The sequence below is a fragment of the Zalophus californianus genome, chromosome 5 (assembly GCF_009762305.2).
Source record: "Zalophus californianus isolate mZalCal1 chromosome 5, mZalCal1.pri.v2, whole genome shotgun sequence".
In the NCBI taxonomy this organism is placed as follows: domain Eukaryota; kingdom Metazoa; phylum Chordata; class Mammalia; order Carnivora; family Otariidae; genus Zalophus; species Zalophus californianus.
The window spans coordinates 71,919,159-71,937,536 of record NC_045599.1 but is presented as its reverse complement, the minus strand read 5'-3'; the positions used below and the strand labels follow the sequence as shown (position 1 = coordinate 71,937,536).

At 36.9% G+C, this 18,378-nt stretch overlaps 1 long non-coding RNA gene across 4 annotated transcripts in view; it reads left to right on the top strand.

Moving 5' to 3' along the window:
• LOC113928907 overlaps window positions 1–18,378 on the top strand; it is a 134,848-nt gene that overhangs the window by 67,659 nt on the left and 48,811 nt on the right. For all 4 annotated transcript variants that reach the window (XR_003522002.2, XR_003521997.2, XR_003522000.2 and 1 more), the window contains one exon: window positions 15,029–15,159. This is a non-coding gene — a long non-coding RNA (uncharacterized LOC113928907). The remainder of the gene's footprint in view (window positions 1–15,028; window positions 15,160–18,378) is intronic.

Genomic DNA, 18,378 nt, shown 5'->3' with positions numbered 1-18,378 from the left:
TTCCCACCAACAGTGCAAGAGGGTTCCTTTTTCTCCACATCCTCACCAGTACCTGTTGTTATTTGTGTTGTTGTTGTTTTTTTTAAGCCATTCTGACACGTGTGAGGTGATATCTTGTTATAATTATTTACTTGGTTTTAAAGTTGTAAAATAAATTCAGAAAACTTGTTTGAGGAGAGCATTTCCAAAGTAATTCATAAATAGTTGAGTAAGTAACATTTTGAAATAAATTTATTTTCTCTTAAAAATTAGATGTCCAGCAATAGCCATATTTATACATGCAATTATACCTTATTACAAAATTTTATATGGTACAAATATATATTAAAGATTAAAAACTGTGGGAATACATTTTTTTCTCCCAAATAGAATGAAAAGTATCAGGATTCTTAACATCTCTTATCTTACATCGTCTTGACCAAGCCTAAGTTCTCCTGTCTCTTGGTGAGAAGTCTGTAAACATTTACATTTCATTACAGAAACTGTGTACTTTTAAGGATCCCATCTTAGAATTTTGGAGAGGTCCTCACCCTGTTTGCATTTTCCTTATGTATTTGGCTTTATTTTCTCACTTTAAAATAATTGTAGTTTAATGCTAGGTTTGGATGTATAATTGTACTTTTCTTTTTCTTAATGAGAAAAGACAAAAATGAAGCATTAGAAAAGAGATTAAAATAGAAGAGACTAAAGTACTGAGAAAAGCCTCCTATATGAAACCCTGTGGAGACTGTAGATTACAATATCACTACTTGAAAAATGCATGGTGTTTGAAAGGATCAAAGAAAACCACACCAAAACTTATAAGCAGTTATTTAAGTAGACCATACAATATATGACCTTTTGTGCCTGCTTTCTTTCACTTAGTGTAATGTTTTTGAGGTTCATCCAAGTTGTAGAATGTGTCAGTTCTTTGTTCCTTATTATGACTGAATATATATACACACAATGCATACATACCCCAATTTGTTTATCCATTTATCCACTGATTGGCATGTGGGCTGTTTTTATCCTTTGGCTATCATGAATAATGCTACTATAAACCTTCATGTACAAGTTTCTGTGTGGATATATGTTTTCATTTTTTTAAGGTATGTACTTAAGGGCAGAATTTCTAAATCATATGACTATTCTGTGTTTAATTTTTTGAGGAATAGCCAAATTGTTTTCCATAGCAGCTGAACCATTTTGCATTCCCACCAGTAATGTACGAGGAGTCCTATTTCTCTACATCCTTGCCAACACTTGTTATTTTTATTAATTTAGTCTTTGATTGAAGCTATCTTAAGTGGATATGAAGTGTTTTTTCATCATGTATTTCTTCAATGACTAGAGATACTGAAAATCTTTTCATGTGCTTATTGGCTATTTTTATATCTTCTTTGGAGAAACTATGCAGGTCCCTTGCCCACTTTTTATTTGGGTTTGTTTATGTGTTGAATTATAAGGGTTCTTTATATATTCTCACTATTAATCCTTTATGAGATAAATGATTTGCAGAATTTTTCTCCATTCTTTAGATTGTTCATTGGCATTCTTGATAATTTTCTTTAATGAACAAAAGATTATAATTTTTATGAAAGCCAACTTGTCTTTCACTTTTATTGCTCATGCTTTTGGTGTCAAATCTATGAATCTATTGCCAAATCTCAGGTTATGAAGATTACCTCTGTTTTTTTCTTGTAATTTTATAGTTTTAGCTCTTGTATTTAGGCCATTTATTTGAGTTAATTTTTGTATAAGAAGTGAGATATGGGTCCAATTTCATTATTTGTATGTGGTTATCCATTTATCCCTGCATCATTTGTTGAAAACTGTTCTTCCCCTGTTGAATGGTCTTGTCAAAAATCAATTGGCTATGGATGATTGAGTTTATTTCTAGATTCTCAGTTCTATTCTGTTGGTCTCTATTTCTATCCTTAGGTCAATACCACACTCTTTTGGTTAGGGTAACTTTGTGGTACATTTTGAAATTGGGAAATGTGAGTTTTTCAGCTGCATTTTACTTTTTGAATATTGTTTTGGCTACTCAGAGTCCCTTGTAGTTCCATATAAATTTGAGGAATTTAGTTCTCTTTGTGGAGTATTGTTATCTTAACCATATTGAGTCTTCCAGTTCATGAACATGGGATGTATTTCCATTTATTTAGGGCTTCTTTAATTTCTTTCAGCAATGCTTTATTCCCCAGTATTTTATTCTTTTGAATGCTATTTAAATGAAATTGTTTTCTTAATTTCCAGACTATTCATTGCTGCCATGTAGAAACACAACTAATTGTGTTGGTCTTGTACCCCGCAACTTTACTGAATTCATTATTAGCTCTAGTACGTTTGTGTGTGTGTGTGTTTGTGTGTATGTGTGTGTGTAGATCCTGTGGGATTTTCTATATATAGAATCATGCCATTTGCAAGTAGAAATAGTTTTACTTTGTTCTACCTCTAAAAGGCTTTATCAATTTGGATGCATCTCATTTCTTTTTCTTGACTAATTGCTCTGGCTAGAATGGCCAATACAATGTTGAATAGCAGTGGTCAAAGCTTGCATTTTTGTCCTGTTCTTGATCTTAGGGGGAAAGCTTTCATTCTTTAACTAGAAAATATGATATTAACTGTGGGTTTTTCATAAATTCCCCTTACTGTGTTGAAGAAATTCCCTCTTATACTAGTTCTTTGGCATTTTTATCATGAGAGGGTTTAGAATTTTCTCAGATGCTTTTTTGGGCATGTATTGAATGATTATGTAGTTTGTTTTTTTAAATTCTGTTAGTGTGGTATGCATTACGTTGATTTTCGTATGTTGAACTGCCACTGCATTCCTGATTTATATTCTGCTTGGTGATGGTGTATAAGTTTTTTTTTGTTTTTTTTTTTTTTTAACTAGGCTTCATGCCCAGCATGGAGCCCAACATGGGGCTTGAACTCATGACCCTGAGATCAAGACCTCTGCTGAGATCAAGAGTTGGACGCTTAACTGACTGAGCCAACCAGGTGCTCCAATGGTGTATAATTTTTAAAATGTGCTCTCAGAGCTTATTTGCTAGTATTTTGTTGAGGAATTTTGTATATATTCATAAGAGATATTGGTCTATAGTTTTCGTATGGTATCTTTGTCTGGCTTTGGTGTCAGGTTAATGCAGACCTTATGAAAAGTATTAGAGTTTCCTCTGTTTTTTTGGAAGAGTTTAAGAAGGAATGTTGTTAATTCTTCTTTTAGGGATTGATAGAATTCACTACTGAAGCCAGATGGTCCTGACTTCTCTTTTGTTAGGCTATTTTTATTTTTAAGATTTTATTTATTTATTTGACAGAGAGAGACACAGTGAGAGAAGGAACACAAGCATGGGGAGTGGGAGAGGGAGAAGCAGGCTCTCTGCTGAGCAGGGAGCCCAATGCGGGGCTTGATCCCAGGACCCCAGGATCATGACCTGAGCCGAAGGCAGACGCTTAATCACTGAGCCACCCAGGCGCCCCATTAGGCTATTTTTATTAACTGATTTAATCTCTTGTTACTGGTCTGTTAAGATTTTTTACTTCTTGAGTTAGTCTTGGTAATTTGTGTTTTCCTAGGAATTCATCCATTTCATCTAGATTGCCTAATTTGTTGGTGTAAAATTGTTCATAGTATTTTCTTTTCTTTAAATTTTTTCATTGTTATGTTAATCACCATACATTACATCATTAGTTTTTGATGTAGTGTTCCATGATTCATTGTTTGTGCATAACACCCAGTGCTCCACGCAGAACGTGCCCTCTTTAATACCCATCACCAGGCTAACCCAACCCACCACCCCCCTCCCCTCTAGAACCCTCAGTTTGTTTTTCAGAGTCCATCGTCTCTCATGGTTCATCTCCCCCTCTGATTTACTCCCCTTCATTCTTCCCCCCCTGCTATCTTCTTCTTCTTTTTTTTTTTAACATATATTGCATTATTTGTTTCAGAGGTACAGATCTGTGATTCAACAGTCTTGCACAATTCACAGCGCTCACCATAGCACATACCCTCCCCAATGTCTATCACCCAGCCACCCCCTCCCTCCCACCCCCCACCACTCCGGCAACCCTCAGTTTGTTTCCTGAGATTAAGAATTCCTCATATCAGTGAGGTCATATGATACTTGTCTTTCTCTGATTGACTTATTTCACTCAGCATAACACCCTCCTCCAGTTACATCCACGTCATTGCAAATGGCAAGATCGCATTCATTTTGATGGCTGCATAATATACCATTGTGTATATATATCACATCTTCTTTATCCATTCATCTGTCAATGGACATCTTGGCTCTTTTCACAGTATGGCTATTGTGGATGTTGCTACTATAAACATTGGGGTGCACGTACCCCTTCGGATCCCTACATTTGTATCTTTGTGGTAGATACCCAGTAGTGCAATTGCTGGATCGTATGGTAGCTCTATTTTCAACTTTTTGAGGAACTTCTATACTGTTTTCCAGAGTGGTTGCACCAGCTTCCATTCCCACCAACAGTGTAGGAGGGTTCCCCTTTCTCCGCATCCCTGCCAACATCTGTCATTTCCTGACTTAATTTTAGCCATTCTGACTGGTGTGAGGTGGTATATCATTGAGGTTTTGATTTGGATTTCCCTGATGCCGAGCGATGTTGAGCACTTTTTCATGAGTCTGTTGGCCATTTGGATATCTTCTTTGGAAAAATGTCTGTTCATGTCTTCTGCCCATTTCTTGATTGGATTATTTGTTCTTTGGGTGTTGAGTATGATAAGTTCTTTATAGATTTTGGATACTAGCCCTTTATCTGATATGTCATTTGGAAATATTTTCTCCCATGCTGTCAGTTGTCTTTTGGTTTTGTGGACTGTTTCTTTTGCTGTGCAAAAGCTTTTTATCTTGATGAAGTCCCAATAGTTCATTTTGCCCTTGCTTCCCTTGCCTTTGGCAATGTTTCTAGGAAGAAGTTGCTGTGGCTGAGATTGAAGGGGTTGCTGCCTGTGTTCTCCTTTAGGATTTTGTTGGACTTCTGTCTCACATTTAGGTCTTTCAACCATCTGGAGTCTATTTTTGTGTGTGGTGTAAGGAAATGGTCCAGTTTTATTCTTCTGCATGTGGCTGTCCAATATTCCCAACACCATTTGTTGAAGAGACTGTCTTATTTCCATTGGACATTCTTTCCTGCTTGGTCAAAGATAAGTTGACCATAGAGTTGAGGGTCCATTTCTGGGCTCTCTATTCTGTTCCATTGATCTATGAGTCTGTTTTTGTGCCAGTACCATACTGTCTTGATGATGACAACTTTGTAATAGAGCTGGAAATCTGGAATTGTGATGCCGCCAGCTTTGCTTTTCTTTTTCAACATTCCTCTGGCTATTCGGGGTCTCTTCTGTTTCTATCAAATTTTAGGATTATTTGTTCCATTTCTTTGAAAAAAGTGGATGGTATTTTGATGAGGATTGCATTGAATGTGTAGATTGCTCTGGGTAGCATTGACATCTTCACAATGTTTGTTCTTCCAATCCATGAGCATGGAACGTTTTTTCCATTTCTTTGGGTCTTCCTCAACTTCTTTCTTAAGTATTTTGTAGTTCTCTGAGTACAGATCCTTTGCTTCTTTGGTTAGATTTATTCCTAGGTATCTTATGGTTTTGGGTGCAATTGTAAATGGGATCGACTCCTTAATTTGTCTCTCTTCTGTCTTATTGTTGGTGTATAGGAATACCACTGATTTCTGTGCATTGATTTTATATCCTGCCCCTTAACTGAATTCCTGTATGAGTTCTAGCAGTTATGGGGTGGAGTCTTTTGGGTTTTTTTTTTTTTTTTTTTAAAGATTATTTATTTATTTATTTGACAGAGAGAGACACAGCGAGAGCAGGAACACAAGCAGGGGAAGTGGGAGAGGGAGAAGCAGGCTTCCTGCGGAGCAGGGAGCCCGATGCGGGGCTCGATCCCAGGACCCTGAGATCATGACCCGAGCCGAAGGCAGTCACCTAACCGACTGAGCCACCCGGGTGCCCCTGTCTTTTGGGTTTTTGATATAAAGTATCATATCATCTGCAAAGAGTGAGAGTTTGACTTCCTCTTTGCCGATTTGGATGCCTTTGATTTCTTTTTGTTTTCTGATTGCTGTGGCTAGGACGTCTAATACTATGTTGAATAGCAGTGGTGATAGTGGACATCCCTGCCGCATTCCTAACCTTAGGGGGAAAGCTCACAGCTTTTCCCCATTGAGAATGATATTCGCTGTAGGTTTTTCATAGATGGCTTTTATGATGTTGAGGTATGTACCCTCTATGCCTGTACTCTGAAGAGTTTTGATCAAGAAAGGATGCTGTACTTTGTCAAATGCTTTTTCTGCATCTATTGAGAGGATCATATGATTCTTGTTCTTTCTTTTATTAATGTATTGTATCACGTTGATTGATTTGCGGATGTTGAACCAACCTTGCAGCCCAGGGTTAAATCCCACTTGGTCATGGTGAATAATCTTTTAATGTACTGTTGGATCCTATTGGCTAGTATTTGAGGAGAATTTTTGCATCCATGTTCATCAAGGATATTGGTCTGTAATTCTCCTTTTTGATGCGGTCTTTGTCTGGTTTTGGGATCAAGGTAATGCTGGCCTCATAAAATGACTTTGGAAGTTTTCCTTCCATTTCTATTTTTTGGAACAGTTTCAGGAGAATAGGTATTAATTCTTCTTTAAATGTTTGGTAGAATTCCCCTGGGAAGCCATCTGGCCCCGGGCTTTTGTTTGTTGGGAGATTTTTGATGACTGCTTCAATTTCCTTCGTGGTTATAGGTCTGTTCAGGTTTTCTATTTCTTCCTGGTTCAATTTTGGTAGTTGATACATCTCTAGGAATGCATCCATTTCTTCCAGGTTATCTAATTTGGTGGTATAGAGTTGCTCATAATATATTCTTATAATTGTTTGTATTTCTTTGGTGTTGGTTGTGATCTCTCCTCTTTCATTCATGATTTTGTTGATTTGGGTCATTTCTCTTTTCTTTTTGATAAGTCTGGCCAGGGGTTTATCAATCTTGTTAATTCTTTCAAAGAACCAGCTCCTAGTTTTGTTGATCTGTTCTAGTGTTCTTTTGGTTTCTATTTCATTGATTTCTGCTCTGATCTTTATTATTTCTCTTCTCCTGCTGGGTTTAGGCATTATTTGCTGTTTTTTCTCCAGCTCCTATAGGTGTAGGGTTAGGTTGTGTATTTGAGACCTTTCTTGTTTCTTGAGAAAGGCTTGCATTGCTATATACTTTCCTCTCAGGACTGCCTTTGCTGTATCCCAAAGATTTTGAACAGTTGTGTTTTCATTTTCATTGGTTTCCATGAATTTTTAAAATTTTTCTTTAATTTCCTGGTTGACCCATTCATTCTTTAGTAGGATGCTCTTTAGCCTCCATGTATTTGAGTTCTTTCCAACTTTCCTCTTGTGACTGAGTTCTAGTTTCAAAGCATTGTGGTCTGAAAACATGCAGGGAATGATCCCAATCTTTTGGTACCTGTTGAGACCTGATTTGTGACCTAGGATGTGATCAATTCTGGAGAATGTTGCATGGGCACTAGAGAAGAATGTGTATTCCGTTGCTTTGGGATGGAATGTTCTGAATATGTCTGTGAAGTCCATTTGGTCCAGTGTGTCATTTAAAGTCCTTATTTCCTTCTTGATCTTTGGCTTAGATGATCTGTCCATTTCAGTGAGGGGAGTGTTAAAGTCCCCCACTATTATTGTATTGTTGTCGATGTGTTTCTTTGCTTTTGTTATTAATTGCCTCATATAATTGGCTGCTCCCACGTTAGGGGCATAGATATTTACAATTGTTAGATCTTCTTGTTGGATAGACCCTTTAAGTAGGATATAGTGTCCTTCCTCATCTCTTATTACAGTCTTTGGTTTAAAATCTAATTTGTCTGATACAAGGATTGCCACCCCAGCTTTCTTTTGGTGTCCATTAGCATGGTAAATGGTTTTCCACCCCTTCACTTTCAATCTAGGGGTGTCTTTGGGTCTAAAATGAGTCTCTTGCAGACAGTATATCGATAGGTCTTGTTTTTTAATCCAATCTGATAGCCTGTGTCTTTTGATTGGGGCATTTAGCCCATTTACATTCAGGGTAACTATTGAAAGATATGAATTTAGTGCCATTGTATTGCCTGTAAGGTGACTGTTACTGTATATTGTCTGTGTTCCTTTCTGGTCTATGTTGCTTTTAGGCTCTCTCTTTGCTTAGAGGACCCCTTTCAATATTTCTTGTAGGGCTGGTTTCGTGTTTGCAAATTCCTTTAGTTTTTGTTTGTCCTGGAAGCTTTTGATCTCTCCTTCTATTTTCAATGGCAGCCTAGCTGGATATAGTATTCTTGACTGCCTATTTTTCTCGTTTAGTGCTCTGAAGATATCATGCCAGTCCTTTCTGGCCTGCCAGGGCTCTGTGGATAGGTCTGTTGCCAGTCTAATGTTTCTACCATAATAGGTTACATAGCTCTTCTCCCGAGCTGCTTTCAAGATTTTCTCTTTGTCTCTGAGACTCGTAAGTTTTACTATTAGATGTTGGGGTGTTGAACTATTTTTATTGATTTTGGGAAGGGTTCTCTGTGCCTCCTGGATTTTGATGCCTGTGTCCTTCCCCACATTAGGGATGTTCTCTGCTATAATTTGCTCCAGTATACCTTCTGCCCCTCTCTCTCTTTCTTCTTCTTCTGGGATCCCAATTATTCTAATGTTTTGTCTTATCATATCGCTTATCTCTTGAATTCTGCCCTCGTGATCCAGTGGTTGTTTATCTCTCTTTTTCTCAGCTTCTTTATTTTCCATCATTTGGTCTTCTATATCACTGATTCTCTCTTCTGCCTCATTTATCCTAGCAGTTAGTGCCCCCATTTTTGATTGCACCTCATGAATAGCCTTTTTGATTTCGACTTGGTTAGATTTTAGTTCTTTTATTTCTCCCGAAAGGGTTTCTCTAATAACTTCCATGCTTTTTTCAAGCCCAGCTAGTATCTTTAAAATCATGATTCTGAACTCTAGGTCCGACATCGTACTAATGTCCGTATTGAGTAGGTCCCTGGCAGATGGTACTACCTCTTGTTCTTTTTGCTGAGGTGATTTTTTCTGTCTTGTCATTTTGTCCAGAGGAGAATAGATGAATGAGAGAATAAAATGCTAACAGGTTAACAATATCCCCAGAAAATATACTCTAAACAAATCAGAAAAGACCTGAAACCAGGGGAATAGAAAGGGAAAGAAAGAAAAAAGAAAGAAAAAAAAAAGAAAAAGAAAAAGATGAAAACAAACAAAAACAGAACAAAAGAAAAAAAACCAGAATATGATCAAATATGATCAGGCTAGTGCATAGATCAGTGCCACACACTAGATTTTGGGTGTATTTTGGTTAGAAGAAAGTGCCTCCTAAAATTTTAAAGAAAGGAAGACTTATATATGTACAAAATAAGTGTTGAATCAATGAAGGGATGGAAGATGACTGTGAAGATGAAAATTATAAAAGATTTTATAAAAGGAATTGATAAGAAGTTTGAAAAAAGAAAGAAGATTAAAAAAAAAGGGAGAGAATGTGATCAGGCAGGAGACTAGAACAAAGCCATACACTAGTGATTTAGGGTATATTTTGATGTGTTAGAAGAAACTGTATCTCAAAATTTTAAGGAGAGAATAACATATATATATGCCAAAAATAAGGGTAACTACTATGAAGGGATAGAATATGACTCTAAAAATGAAAAATAAAAATGTTTCTTTAAAAAAGGGATTGATAAGATGTTGGTTGAAAAAGGGAAAAAGAAAAATTAAAAAAAAAACAGTTAAAAAAATAACTTTGAAAGACTAATGAATCATGGTAAAAAAGCCATGAATTCTATGTGCAGTATTCCCCTAGCACTGGAGTTCTCCTGTTCTCATTGATCGGTAAACTTGGTCTTGGCTGGCTGTTCGTGCTGATCTTCTGGGGGAGGGGCCTGTTGCCGTGGTTCCCAAATGTCTTTGCCGGAGGCGGAATTGCCCCGCCCTTGCCGGTCCGGGCTAAGTAATCTGCTTGGGTTTGCTCTCGGGAGCTTTTGTTCCCTGCAAGCTCTTGGTATAGCTTTGGAGGACGAGAGCGAAAATGGCGGCCTCCCAACCTCTGCCTCGGAGGAGCCGAGAACTCGGGGCCCCACTCCTAAGTGCGCCCCCAGAGAAAAGCAGTCAGTCACTCCCATCTTCCCCAGTCTCCGGCTGCATTCCGTGCTCACCTGGCCTGTGAACAAGCATTTCTTTTTTTTTTTTAAAGATTTTATTTATTTGAGAGAGTGAGAATGAGAGAGAGAGAGAGAGAGAGAGCACATGAAAGAGGGGAGGGTCAGAGGGAGAAGCAGACTCCTCGCTGAGCAGCAGGGAACCCGATGCGGGACTCGATCCCAGGACTCCAGGATCATGATCTGAGCCGAAGGTAGTCACTTAACCAACTGAGCCACCCAGGCGCCCTGACCAAGCGGTTCTATCTCTGGCACCGGACCCCGTATGGAGTCTCCAAACCTAGCAGATCCCTGCGGTGCGCTCCCATGCCGCTCCTCCCGGGGGAGGAAGGGGAGTCTCCCCGGATCTGCCACTTGTTGGGTCCCTGCTGGGGGAACAGTGGCCCAATTGTGCCGCGGATCAGTTTATGGCCACTCCGAGCTGAGAGCCCACGCCTCGGCTCCGTCTCTGCAGCTGGCATTCCCCGCTCTGATACCTGCGAGCTCTGCCACACTCAGGCACCCCCGGTCTTTCTGTGACCCCGAGGGTCCTGAAACCCCACTGTCCCACGAGGATTCCACCTCCCGCTTAGCCACTGGAGCAATGTGCCTCAGCGGAGCCGACTTCTAAAAGTTCCGATTTTGTGCTCCGCGGCTCTATCACTTGCCAGAAGCGGCCGACAGAGGCCCCTCCCTCGCCGTCTATCTTCCCGAATATCGCCTCGGATTCACTTCTCCGCACGTCCTACTTCCAGTAAGTGGTCGCTTTTCTGTTCAGAGAGTTGTTGCTGTTCTTTTCTTTAATCTCCTGTTGAGTTCGTAGGTGTTCAGAATGGGTTTGATCCCTATTCAGCTGAATTCCTGAGAGCAGATGAAATCCAGGTCTCCTACTCCACCATCCTGCTCTGAAAAACTGTTCATAGTATTTTCTTATAGTCCTTTAAATTTCTACAAAATTGATCTACGTTCCTCAAATATATATGAAACTGCAAGAGAATTCCAGTAGCCAAAACAATATTGAAAAAGTAAATGTATGTCCCTGCTTTCATTTGTTATTTCAGTTATTTGCATTTTTTTAAGTCTAGCTAAAGTTTTCTCATTTTTGTTGATTTTTTTTTTCCAAAAAGCTGACCTTTGGTTTAATGATTCTCTCTGTTGCTTTTCTCTATTTTGTTTTTCTTGGCTATGATCTTTATTATTTCTTTCCTCCTCTCAGCTTTGGGTTTCATTTGTTGTTCTTTTTCTATTTCCTTAACGTGTGAAGTTGGGTTGTGGACGTGAGATCTTTTTTAAATGGAGGTATTTACAGCCATAAATTTCCCACGAACCCTTCTTTTGCTGCCCCCTATACATTTTCGTATGTTGTATTTTTATTTTCATTTATCTCAAAGTATTTTTTGTGTCTCCTAGTGATTCCTTACTTGATCTACTGGTTGCTTAAGAGTATGTTGCTTAATTTCCAGGTGTTTGAGTTTTCCTTCTGGTATTGATTTCTAGCTTCATTCCATTGTGGTCAGAGAGGATACTTTGAATGATTTTTTTTAAATTTGAGTTGTCTTATGGTATAACATATGGTTTATTCTAGAGAATATTACAATGCAGTTGAGAAGAATAGATATTCTGCCATTGTTGGCAGTGTTTTGTACATGTCTGTAAGGTCTAGTTGGGTTTATAGTATTATTCAGGTACTCTCTTTCCTTATTAATTTTCTGTCTATGTGTTCTATCCATTATTGAAGTATGAACATATGAAGGCTGTTGAAGTTTCCAACTATTACTATATACTGTCTTTCTCCCTTCAATTCTTTAATTTTAATTTATTGAGGAACCTCCAAACTGTTTTCCATGGTTGCTACACCAGTTTGCATTCCCATGAACAGTGCATGAAGGTTTTTTTTTCTCTACATCCTCACCATAGATGTTTATAATTGTTATATCTTTGTGGTGAGTTGATCCTTTATCACTATAAAATGTCTTTGTCTCTTGTAACAGTTTTTGATGTAAAGTCCATTTGCTCATATTAATATTGTGAACTGGGCTCCCTTTTTGTTACTATTTTCACATAATACCTTTTTCCTTCCTTTCAGTTTCAACTTGTGTTTTTGGGTGTAAAATGAGTCTCTTATATGCAGTTATAGTTGTGTCATTTTTTTTTTTAATTCATTCTACCAATAGTTGTCTTTTATTTTATTTTATTTTTTCAAATTTTTATTTAAATTCTAGTTAACATATAGTGTAGTGTTGGTTTCAGGACTAGAATTCAGTTATTCATCACTTATATAAAACACCCAGTGCTCGTCATATCAAGTGCCCTCCTAAATACCCATCACCCATCTAGCCCATCCCCCCACCTGCCTCCATCACCCCTGTTTGTTTTCTATCTTTAAGAGTCTCTTATGATTTGTCTCCTCTCTTTTTTCTTTATCCCCCCTCCCATATGTTCATCTGTTTTGTTTCTTAAATTCCACATAAGAGTGAAATCATACGGTATTTCTTTTTCTCTGACTTATTTCACTTAACGTAACACACTCTAGTTCTATCCATGTTGTTGTGAATGGCAAGATCTCACTCTCTTTGATGGCTAATATTCCATTGTGTATATATACCACATCTTCTTTATCCATCAGTTGATGGACATTTGGGCTCTTTACATAGTTTGGCTATTGTTGATAATGCTGAATAGCTGTCTTTTAATTGATTAGTTTAGCCCATTTACTTTTATAGTGATTATTCTATAAAAGACTTATTTCTGCCATTGTGCTGTTTGTTTTCTATGTGTCATGTCTTTTTTTTTTTTTTTTTGTTCCTCAATTCCTCATTGCTCCCTTTTGTGTTTGATTTTTTTTTTCTAGTATACCATTTTGATTCCCTCTTCATTAACATTTTTTTATTTGAGTATAGTTGACACACAGTGTTACATTGGCTTCAGGTGTATTCATTTCTTTTTATGTATATTTTTAGTTATTTTCTTAGTGGCTACCATGGGGATTACAGTTAACATCCTAAATTTATAAAAATTTTGTTTGAATTGATAGCAGCTTAACTTCAGTTGCATGTATTTCTAGCTTTATCCTCTCCTTTATGCTGTTATTGTCACAAATTGCATTTTTATGCATTGTGTGCCCATTAACATAAATTTATAATTATTATTTTGTGCCTGTCTTTTAAATGATACAGGAAATAAAAAGAGTTATATACCAAAAATGCAATAATACTAGGTTTTATATTCACCTATGTGGTTAACTTTATCAGTGATCTTTATTTCTTTGTATGGCTTTGAGTTAGTCTAGTATCCTTTCATTTCAGCTTGAAGTACTTCCATTAGCATTACTTATAGAGAACATCTACTAGTAGTGAATTCCTTTAGCTTTTGTTTATCTGGGAATGTTGTAATTTTTTTTTCATTTTTGAAGCATTGTTTTGCTGAATACAGAATTCCTGGTTGCAGTTTTTTCCTTTCAGTTCTTTAAGTATATTGTTCTCCTATCATTTGCCCTTCATTGTTTCTGATAAGAAATAGGCCATTAATCCCGCTTGAGGATGCCTTGTATATGATGAATTGCTTTTCTCTTGTTGCTTTCACAATTTTTTCTTTCCACAATTTGATAATAATGTGATGTGGATTTCTTTGTCCTCCTTAGAGTTTATTGACCTCCTTGGATGTGTATATTCATATCTTTCATCAAATTTGGGACACTTTTGGAAAATATTTCTTCAAAAATTTTTTTTCTGCTTTTCCTTTCTCTTCTCCTGGGACTCCCATAATGTATATATTGGTATGTTGATGGTGTCCCATCTTAGGCCCTGTTAATTTTGCTTTGTTTTTATTTTTCTCCCCATTCTGGGCAATTATAATTGCTCTGTTTTCAGATGTGAAGATTCTCTCTTTTGCTTGCTTATATTTGCTGTTGAATGCCTCTCATTGACATTTTTGTGTTATTTTTTGTACTTTTTAGCCCCATAATTTCTACTTTGATTTTTTAGTGATTTCTCTTTGTTGATATTCCTTATTTGTTCGTAGATACTTTTCCTAATTTACTTTGGTTCTTTGTCCATGGCTTTCTTCAGCTCATTGAGCATATTTAAGGTAGTAAATTAAAGTATTTGCCTACTAAGTTCAGTGTTTGGGCTTTTTAAAGATGGTTTCTGTCAGTTTCTCTTTCTATGAATGAGTAATATTTTTTCATTTATGTGCTTTATAATTTTCTTGTTGATATCTGGACATTTTGAATATTGTAATGTAATTCTCAAAATCAAATTCATTCCTCTACACCAAGGATTGCTATTGTTACTTGATGAAGGCTGCAGTCAGTTATTTGTTTATTGACTTTTCCATGTTGTTTTTGCAGACTATTTCTTGTCATGTGTGGTCACTGAAGTCTATAGTCTGTTATCTCTGTGGTCAGCCAGTGACCTGACAGAGATTTCCTTAAATACCTGGATCCAGTGAGGGGAAAAAAATTTAAAAGGGTATTATGTCTCTGTGACTTCCTTCAGTGATGCAAGCAAAGCAACCTGCTGGGTTGAACCAATGGCCAGGCCTCTGTGTTGGCCTCACAGTGAACTGCCATGTAGATCAAAACACAGAACTTTAGTTTTTAGAGGAGAAGGTCTCTAGTGTCTTCCCTGATGTCGGAAAGCTGCATCCCCATGGTTACTTTTGGCGGGGCTTGTGGATTGTAGCTGCTATGTGTAATGCTAAAATTCACTAAAATTTAGTCTCTTTCTTCATCAAGTACTCCCCTGGATGCTACAAGTGTTCAACTAGACTCCAGAATTCTGAAATAGTTGTTTCTAACAGGTTTTTGTTTTGTTTTTGTTTTTACCAGCTTGATAGTTGTTTGGTGGAGGGACTGATTCTAGAACTTCCTACTCTGTCATCGTCCATGATACTACTCCCCACTGTGTTCATTTTTAAAAGTGTTCCAGTTCGGACATTAAGTTTTATGGTCATCCATGGGTAAGTAAATGACAAGTACAAGAGACAGAAATGAAAAGAAGTTCTTATAGAAAGTATGAACTATTAGGATCATCAGTAAATATTTATTGACTACTCAAAAAAGATAAGCTGTCAGATGAATGCTACAGGTCTTTCCTAGTTTTAGTTCTATTTAGTTTCTGCCTGTTAGGAAGTTTTTATATTAGTCTAGCATGGGTACAGGAATGCCTTTGTTGTTAGGATTGACCAATCACATTGATTTTTGTCATGGGTTTGTATACAGGGTATTATAACATGTAAACTAAGAGGTGGAATCTGTGGAACAGCTGTATCTCTTGTTCCAGACATGGGTGCCATATTGTCTGTCTTTCTACTTGATCCCCTTCTCAAATCTGTAGGTGGGTCATGAACAATTGCTTCATGGCTGTGTGCAGCCTGCAGGCCTTATGTTGTGTAGGACTGCTATAGACAATGCTCTTTAGTTGGGCAGAAAAGTTGCTGCATTGGCTTTCCTCCCATTTCAGAAAGCTGAGTACATGCTGTTACTGCAGCATTTTGTCAATGCCAGCTCGAGGAGCAAGATCCTGGGATTGAAAATCAAACTAGGGTCTCCAAATGGTGATAAAGACCCACTGCATTTTGACTATTGAGTCTGAATATATTTATACTCACATGGAGGTGCTTTTTTGAACATGGGTTAATATGCATTTACTCATTCTGGAAATTTATGAGATTTCACCTGATTTTAGAGTCCCCATTAAAGTTTTTGGTACTACTTGGAAAAGAATAATAGAGTACATTTGGGAAAAATGCTTTCAATGAGAGATCTTTCATTGGCTGACTGACTGTCTCTCCATCACTCCCACACATACTCAGAATGCTACAAGTGATAGCAAATTTAATGTTTTTAAAATATAAGTGAATAAAAGTGGAAAAGTGAAAATGACTTGTTTACCTTTTTTTGTTCTGTATTGAAAATGCATAAATTAATGTTAGTGAAATTAAGTAAAATAATTTCCTATTTCTCTAAGTAGCCACATTTTATGGTTGAATTTTAAATTGTAGAAAGGGGGCTGTGATGGAACTCCTATCAGAACATCAGCTGTATCATATGAAAGGACTGCATATAGTATCTTGATAGTATTAAAACTTCTTTAGAATATTTTTAATTATAATTAAAATGTATACATTATAATCATCTACAAAACAAAATAGTTTTAATCTTTTCCATAGTTTTCCATGTGATTTTAATGCTGTGTACATTAGTATTGGTGCTTGAGTTTGATATTACTTTTGCTAGCGTTAAAATTGTTAATACCGTAGCTTTGTAATGCATATTTGAATATTTAATTATGTTGCTATAAACAGCTTTGCTAATGTTATATTTTCAGTGAATATGATGGGCCTTCTGTTAGTGCTGGCATTTAAACAATCTTGCTTTCTATTTTCCTTTTGTATATACAATGAAAAGTATTCCCACCTGAGATTTCCCCAAAGTTTCACTTGGGAAACAGAACAAATTTGAAGGATGTTTTCTATATGTTGCTCAAATCAAGCTTTGCTTTGAATCAAGCCAAATGATGAAAACATAGTCCAGCCTTCTTTCCAGCAGAATGCAATTACCTCTAAGGCCTATAGTAAAAAGACCAACTAATTGAGAACATTTGTCTTTGTTTTTAGTTAGCAAAAATTCTTAATAAGAATGTCCATTTTCTAAATTCTAAAAAGTTGGGTTTATTTTTAAAGAATTAAAAGTTGGGAGCTCTGGAAATTAAAGCATATGCAGGTTACTCTCTTCCTCAAGGGGACATATACTACTGCTGTGCTTGTGTGAAGTAATAATGAGATACCATAAGCAAACAGTAGATGATTCATGTCAGATGGTTCTTCAATAACGTTAGGGGGGAAAAAGCAGCTGATGTATGGGATATTGAAGGCAGATTAAGTTGTTAATGTATATTAGTATATTCTTAATTTCCTTTTAATTGAAAAAGACATATTGACTTTAATTAGAACCATTTCACAGGAACTGTCAATTAGCACATGTCAAACTAGTTAATTCAGAACAGAATTCTTTTAATTAGGGTCTGCTTTCCTTTAACTATGGGGCCAATGAAATCAGCCTTTCCTTATCTAGATTTTAAATGTCTCTAAGACATATAATACAAATGTAGACTCTTATCTATTATTAGAAGCCCATATGGATAACATTAAAATGATGATGCTGGCATTGTTCATGCAGCACAAATCAGAGTCCCTTTATGACTGTTAGAAAAAAATGGCTTTGAACAAAGACTATTTTAAATACCAGATTTATCCTACTTTAAAGAGACTACAAAATTTATGACATGCATGTTCACATTTAAAGTATTATTTAATACGTCTGCTCAAATAAATGGGCCTATTCAAACGTTTTGTGTGTTCTATCAGCCGAAGACACATAAAACATTGTCAAGCCATACAGCAACATTTTTTCCTTAAATGAACTGTAATCAAAAAGGGAAAACAGACTGAATGATTTTTTTTTGCACAACATAAAAATAGCATTGTTAACTTTCATTGCATCCAAAGATTTAATATGAATAGTTGATATGGTGACTAACCCACTAGTAGTAAGCTAATGTGGTCTTAGTAATCAGGCAGTGTAAAATCTGAAACGTGGCTTTTTCTTAATGTAACATTGTGGAATTGGACCATCTTGGTTACATTTCGCATGAGAATGAGCATGTACAGTGAACTTGGTGGGGCAGGGCTGTATGGTGTTTACCTACAAAATAGGTATACTCAATATTAGAAGATTTTTATTTTTTTTTTAAAGATTTTATTTATTTATTTGAGAGAGAGAGAGAATGAGAGATAGAAAGCACGAGAGGGAAGAGGGTCAGAGGGAGAAGCAGACTCCCTGCTGAGCAGGAAGCCCGATGCGGGACTCGATCCCGGGACTCCAGGATCATGACCTGAGCCGAAGGCAGTCGCTTAACCAACTGAGCCACCCAGGCGCCCCAATATTAGAAGATTTTTAAAAAAAGATTTTATTTTATTATTATTTTTTATTTTTTAAAGATTTTATTTACTTATTTAACAGAGAGAGACACAGTGAGAGAGGGAACACAAGCAGGGGGAGTGGGAGAGGGAGAAGCAGGCTTCCCCCTGAGCAGGGAGACCAATGCGGGGCTCAATCCAGGACATTGGGATCATGACCTGAGCCGAAGCCAGATGCTTAATGACTGAGCCACCCAA